This window comes from Oenanthe melanoleuca, chromosome 1A, assembly GCF_029582105.1.
Source record: "Oenanthe melanoleuca isolate GR-GAL-2019-014 chromosome 1A, OMel1.0, whole genome shotgun sequence".
NCBI lineage: Eukaryota > Metazoa > Chordata > Aves > Passeriformes > Muscicapidae > Oenanthe > Oenanthe melanoleuca.
In genome coordinates, this window is record NC_079334.1 from 61,019,772 (window position 1) to 61,026,219 (window position 6,448).

Sequence of the window (6,448 nt, forward strand, 5' to 3'; positions counted from 1 at the left end):
TATTTTAATGTGTCCAAAACCAAAATTTTTCATTTCTTTGGCAATATGGTATCTGAGTGCATAATTAATACTAAATTATTCATTTCACAAAGACCTGCCTCAAAGGTAGATGGATTGTTACACTAGTCAAGAAATCCCTGTTGATTCAATTTTTATGATTGTGAGAAAATGTCCCAAACACTGGGGAGTTGATGAGCTGGCATGTACACCTAGTTCAAGGGCCAGGTAAGGCATCTGTAAAGCACAGAATAGCTTCCCCTATTTACTAGATATCAGACTGCTCTTCTTCTCCATCACTCACCCTGGAAATTACTATCTCATAGCAAAAGGGACCAATCTGCTCATTAGTATAATGAGAAATGCCAGCACAGCTTCTTAACTTGTCTTTTACCATCATTATTTTTTATTTTTGTCTACCTTGACCTGGATTGAGAAGCTTCAAATACTTGTTTGGCAAAAATGATCTGGCCCAGTTAAACTCATCCAGGCACAGAAATAAGTGAAGTGAGAAATAAGTTTGTCACTATGACCATGGTGCAGTGACTTCCAGTTCCAGGATTAAGTATGCCTCTCTGCAGTTTGTGTGGAGGGAATCTGTCTGTCTGACAAGGAGCTTGGCATTTTCAGGAACTCATACTAAGATGGATTCACTTCTAATTGCTGAGAGAGGTTGAAATGAATATTTATGCTTTATTACAGCGTTAGTGGAGGATTTGAAAAGGAATTCTCCTTTCTCTGAACCCAAGATCTGCTAGGACAAGAGCCCTGAACAGAGCATTATATACCAAAAAGGTGCACCTCTATGCCTCAGACAGGCATTCTCTTCCAATTCTTGTTTTTTTCTCTTTGTAACAGATGGATTTAACTTTTTGCCTTCCCACAAGAGTACCTTCATTTGGATACTTGAATCTGGACAACTTCCAGGCCTGAGATTCAGATACTCATCTCTTTCAAAGGCAAAAAGAAAAAGGAGGAAGAGGCATGGTAAAGGCAGTGTCTTTTTATGACCCACAGGCTGAGAGATGATCAGAGGGCAGTCAGATGTTCTGCAGAACATGTGTGCCACAGCTCCTCACCCACATGGAGGGAAGGGTTTTTCTCATTCAAGGCATCTGTGGTCTTCATATCAAGTGACATCCTTCGAATGGATCTCATCATTCCCACCCATGAATAATGACTGCAGGCAGCTGTGCCTCAGCAGCAGCACACTATGGATCAGCACACCTGCAGCCCCCAGCCAGGCTTGGAACAGGTATCCTGCCTTCCACCTTAATCCTGAGCAAAGCAACACTACTCTGCTGCTTTTCACTAGTTTATTACCAAGCTTCTAGGGCTCTTGCTAGCTTTTGGTGTTCGATAGCACATCTAAATAAATTTTTGAGGCTGCCAGGACATTGATCATGGTGGAGCTTCCTTCAGTAGCTTTCAAGATATTTTGAAAAAAATGGAATGGAGTATAGAATAACCCAATATATTACATCCAATTTATAACTTTCAATGTACAGGGTGCTGGGATTTTTTAATTAAAAAGAAAATTATATCACCATTAATCACAGTCTCCTCCACACAGCAGATACAACAGAATGTATATTTTTCACAGATTAATTAAAACTACTGACAGTTCTGTTCATTGGTTTGCTTTTTGTTTAATGGTAGATAAGAGTAATATGTATTTTGGAGTTATCCATAAGAATGAATGTCTTTTTTCAGACATACTTTAGAAATTTATTATGATCCCTCTCTACAAATATATATATATATTCAAATATTTAATTTAACTGTATATAAAACTACATTTATACATTTATTTATATATTTATACATACATATATATATATATATATATATATATGTTTCTATAGATATAATATTTTCCTTGAATAATCTTCCTCAAGTGGTTACTTACATATAATGTCTGTGTTGCAATACTTACAATGGGAGAAAGGAATAAAGCCTAATAAAAGCAATTGCTGCAAAATACAAGTGCTCACCCTGCACTAAGCAGTGCCCAGCCTGTCCCCAAGCAGCTCCTGACCAACTGTCCCCAGTTTCTGTGCTGGCCATGACACTCCATGTGTGGAACATCCCTCTGGTCAGCTCAGCTCAGCTGTCCTGGCCATGTTCCCCCCACAGCTTCTTGTGCACCTGCTCACTGGCAGAGCCTGGGAAACTGAAAAGACTTGCATTTAGAATAAATGCTTCTGAGCAACAGCTAAAACATCCCTGTTAGCAACATCAGTTAGCAACAATTTTCTCTGTCTGAATCCACAGCACTGTACCAGTTAGCAGCCAGAAAATAAACTCTATCCAAGCCAAACCCAGAGCAGAATGAAAGTCCCTCCCCTCTCTTCTTTCATAGTTCTGGCTGCTTCAGAGCTAATAGCTCAAGAGCAGTCTTTTAAATTAAGGCAAATACTTAGTTTTAAAGCCCTCAAATTACAATAAAAAATGTTAGAGTACAGACTTCATTTTGTTGACTACATCTTCCCAGCATCTGTTTGCTTGGAGTACTGTACTGAAAGGCAAAAGATTCTTCTTTGTCTAGTACATGAAATTTGGTCTTCTGGTAACTTTGGAGTTTGAAACAAGGGATAAATTTCAATGTCTCAGAGGTTTAAATATTTTTTAACTTACAGAAGATGAGAAGGAAAAATGGAGATTTTTGTACCTCTCTTCTCTTTTTTACCAAGCAGTACCTGCTGCAAGTGAGCTTATCAATTATATGATTGGTAGACAGGTACTTCCTACTTGCATGACCATTGTTACTTCCCATGAAAATTCTTGGTCCAGCATTCTGTTTACAACACTGTTAAATTTAAGAAGTGACAATTCTGAAAACTCTAATTGTGAAATGTAGAAATTAAATCAGATTCTTTCCTTTTTTATTTTTTTTTAATTATTCACATAATGATTCACAATAATATTTGGCATGTTTTGTTATGCCAAATATAAATTGCTTTCAAAAGGACTGTGCAGAATACTACATCCCTTCTGGTAAATCAGGTTGGTTTCATTAGTATTGGTTAGCTCATTGCTTTTGTAAAATAAACAAAAAATGGAATTAATCAGTTTCATTTACACAATTCTTGTTCAACTTCACAATTATTATAACATTTTTCATCATTTTCAGAACATATTTCTCCTTTTACGATATGGTCCTTGAATAACTCCACTATTATATTTTTTCTAATTCAAACAGCAATTTAAATCTATGAAGATGACAGGACACAATGTGACAGCAAAGGCATGTTTGAGTATTATTTTGCAATATAACCCCTCTACTTTTCACAAATACAGTGCACTCTCTCATTCTGATATTATTGGACTACAATAACTGAGAGCATAATGATTATTTTCTTTCTATCAAGTTTCCAACTGGCATATTAAATAAATATTTGTCTTATAAATGTATATTATTCATCATAAATATGTGTTACTCATAACTGAGTATTTTAATCATCCAGGATTTTGCAAAAATATAATTACACAGTAGCGTTATATGAAAAGTAATTTAATGTAAAACTACTAGTACAGACAGTCTAAATGCAGCTGCTTATTTTTATTTCCCCATTTAACTGAATTTTATTCTTTTACCATTTATTTTGCTGCTTGCTTCCATTTTTTTACTGTTGTTACAGCCTTTTCTTTATAACAATTCTCACAAGGAATTAATTATCTCAAACTCTTTTTTCTTTATTCTCTTTTCTTTATTTATTTTTACCTTTATCAATGCTTAGTTCTAAAACTTCTTTAAAAGATTAAGTGCCAGACAACTGAACATATTTTTCTTCAGATTCCATATTTCTTGAAGATCTTTCACTTGTTTTTTGTTAAATTTAAATTTCTCTTTATGTGAGGAGACTCTGTCTTTCTGCCTGCCTGCCTCTTGTTTGTCTATATATCCCTGTGCTTAGAATTAGAAATATTTCAAAGAACACTGTCCAAGAAATTCTGATTCAAAGCCTCCAGACAAAAGTCTACATCTGCCATAAAGAACCTCTCTGGTATCTGCAAGAGCTGCCAATCACCAGCCCCTCTACTGCACTTTTTAAAAGGCTGCTTCACTTCCTTGTGTCTATTTTGCATTAAATGGACTGTAGAATCAGAATCCCCCTGTATACAGGTTTTTTAACTTATGCACCAGCTCTCCATCCTGTCTTCTGTTAATCTTGAGCCTCTCAAGCACAGATCTCATAGAGGCAGCAGGAACACAGCTATGGCTTGTTCTTTGACACCTTTATTTCACAGTTCTCCATCTTCATATGAATGCCAGCTGGGGCCTTGTGTCCCTTCCCACAGTTCATGCTTCACATTTTATGCACTGCAAAACTCATCTTCATGTACACTTTTGGGATGGTTGTGAGAGTAGAGAGCAAACAGTACTTAATATGAAATCACCTGTGGATTCCAGCTGTTCCTGGAGTTTTTCAGCTGCAAGTACCATTATCCATGCCCTAGGAACAGACTGTAAATAACTGTAAGACAATAAATTATTTCACTGTGGAGGTGAAATGTCTGCAGGTCACTTGTCAGAGGTAGAAGGTTTAGGAGCAGGCTGTGTAAGAACCAGAGCAGAGGACCTTGCATTTTGGTAAGAGAAGATGAAAACAGGCAGATAAAGTTCCCCATTTTGTGGATTTCCTGTTGGGGTAAAGGCAGACTTGTATCCTGTTATTAAGCCTAGAATGGTGGTAATTTGCATTTGAAATATATAAAGTTCTATTCCTGAACATTTCAGTTCTGTGTCTTCCTGTACTTCCAGTCCAAGTTGGAGAAACATTTCTTTGTGTTTAATTGCTTGTAAATTTTGACACTTCCTGACAGATACAAATATGGGTTTTCAGTATTTTTATGAAAAAAAATATTTGAAAGCTGTTCACTCTGATTCTTATTCAGGTTTGTTATGTGTCAGCTGTACCAACAGAGTCTAAAAGGGCCATATGTCAGAAGGTTTTCTGAATTCTCAATTTCTAGACTCACTTTACCCAGGCTTTGGAGCTTTTCCATCTATTAATGAAGGTATTTATGGTGCTCACTCAGTGCAGCAGTGAGAGCAGCCAGACCAGCTCATGCACGTGTTAGATAATTTTAATTTAGAGAAGTTATAACTTCTTAGGCTTAGCTGATAAACATATATATTCTACAGCTTAAGAAGTGTATTTTGTACACACATTGCACATATTTACATGATTGCAAATCCTCAATATGTCCCTAACTCATACATGGAGGGCAACACAAGAAAATAATTGAAAGAGTTCTGGAAATCAAATAGCTCTCAAACATATGTGTGAGATTTATGTAAAATAATTTTTTCTAATGAAAATGAATATGTAAAATGGTCATAGATCATTTTTGCAATAGGAAATTCAGCTTACAAATAATTTAATCCTGTTTTTGGTTTCTGTTCCTACTGTCCTTTGACCATCCTGTGCCTCTTGCACAATTGTACTAATTTGTAAATTCTTGTCTCTGGTCCCCCTAGGGAGCCCCACAAGCCCCTGTTCAGACACAGCTCAGAATGGTACTCAGGGGAAGCAATGAGGGCTAGTGTGCTTGAAAGGCAAAAATTACTCAAGAACTGAGAGTATGATTATGGAATGTAATGGAGTCAAAATTCAATTCTCGTATAAGAGGCAGAGTTGGTAAATTTTGCCATTTCTTTGCCCCCTCTGTCTGATGTGTGTGGTTGGTACAAGTGTATTATTTATTACATCTGTCCTGGTCTGCAATGTCAAAAAATGGCATTTTTTGTTCTTTTCAAGAAGTAGGATATATGTTACTTATCTGCTGAGCAGCAAAATTGCATATTTGCCATTATCTCAGCTATGTGCAAAGGAATTGAATTGTGCTTTGGGAATGAGAATTTGGAAAAAATATAGAGTAAACAAATTATCTGAATGTGTTTGTCCAGATCTCTCTGCTGTACATTTCTACAGATATTTAAATGTTGGGGTTTTTTTTTTTTTTTAACCCTGCAATCTATCTAAATACCAAATGTAGGCACACAATCTATTAGCATGCAGCACAACTTAATAAAGATGTATTAGGCATATGATGTAGCTTTCAGAATGCCCAATGAGTTTTTCCCAAAGTGGTTCACAATTTGTGTTTGTCCATGACCAGACACATTACTGTATAAATCTAATCCACTGCTGATATTCCTCTTTTAATAATATTAACCATGCTAAGTGTATTAATAGATCAGTTTCAAGTTCCTCAAGTTGAATCCCTGATCTGAAGAAGAATTTCTCCCTGCTTAGAAGAAAGTATGTAGCTGGTATCCATGAAGTGCCTAGCATGGTGTTTGCTTCTAATTGACACCCTAGTAAAAAGTCCTTCCCCATTGTTCTTATAAGCCCCCTTTGTATATTGTCCAAAATACTGTCTCCCCAGAGCCTTCTCTTCTCCAGGCTGAACTCCAGCTCTCTGAGCCTCTCTGCATATAAGA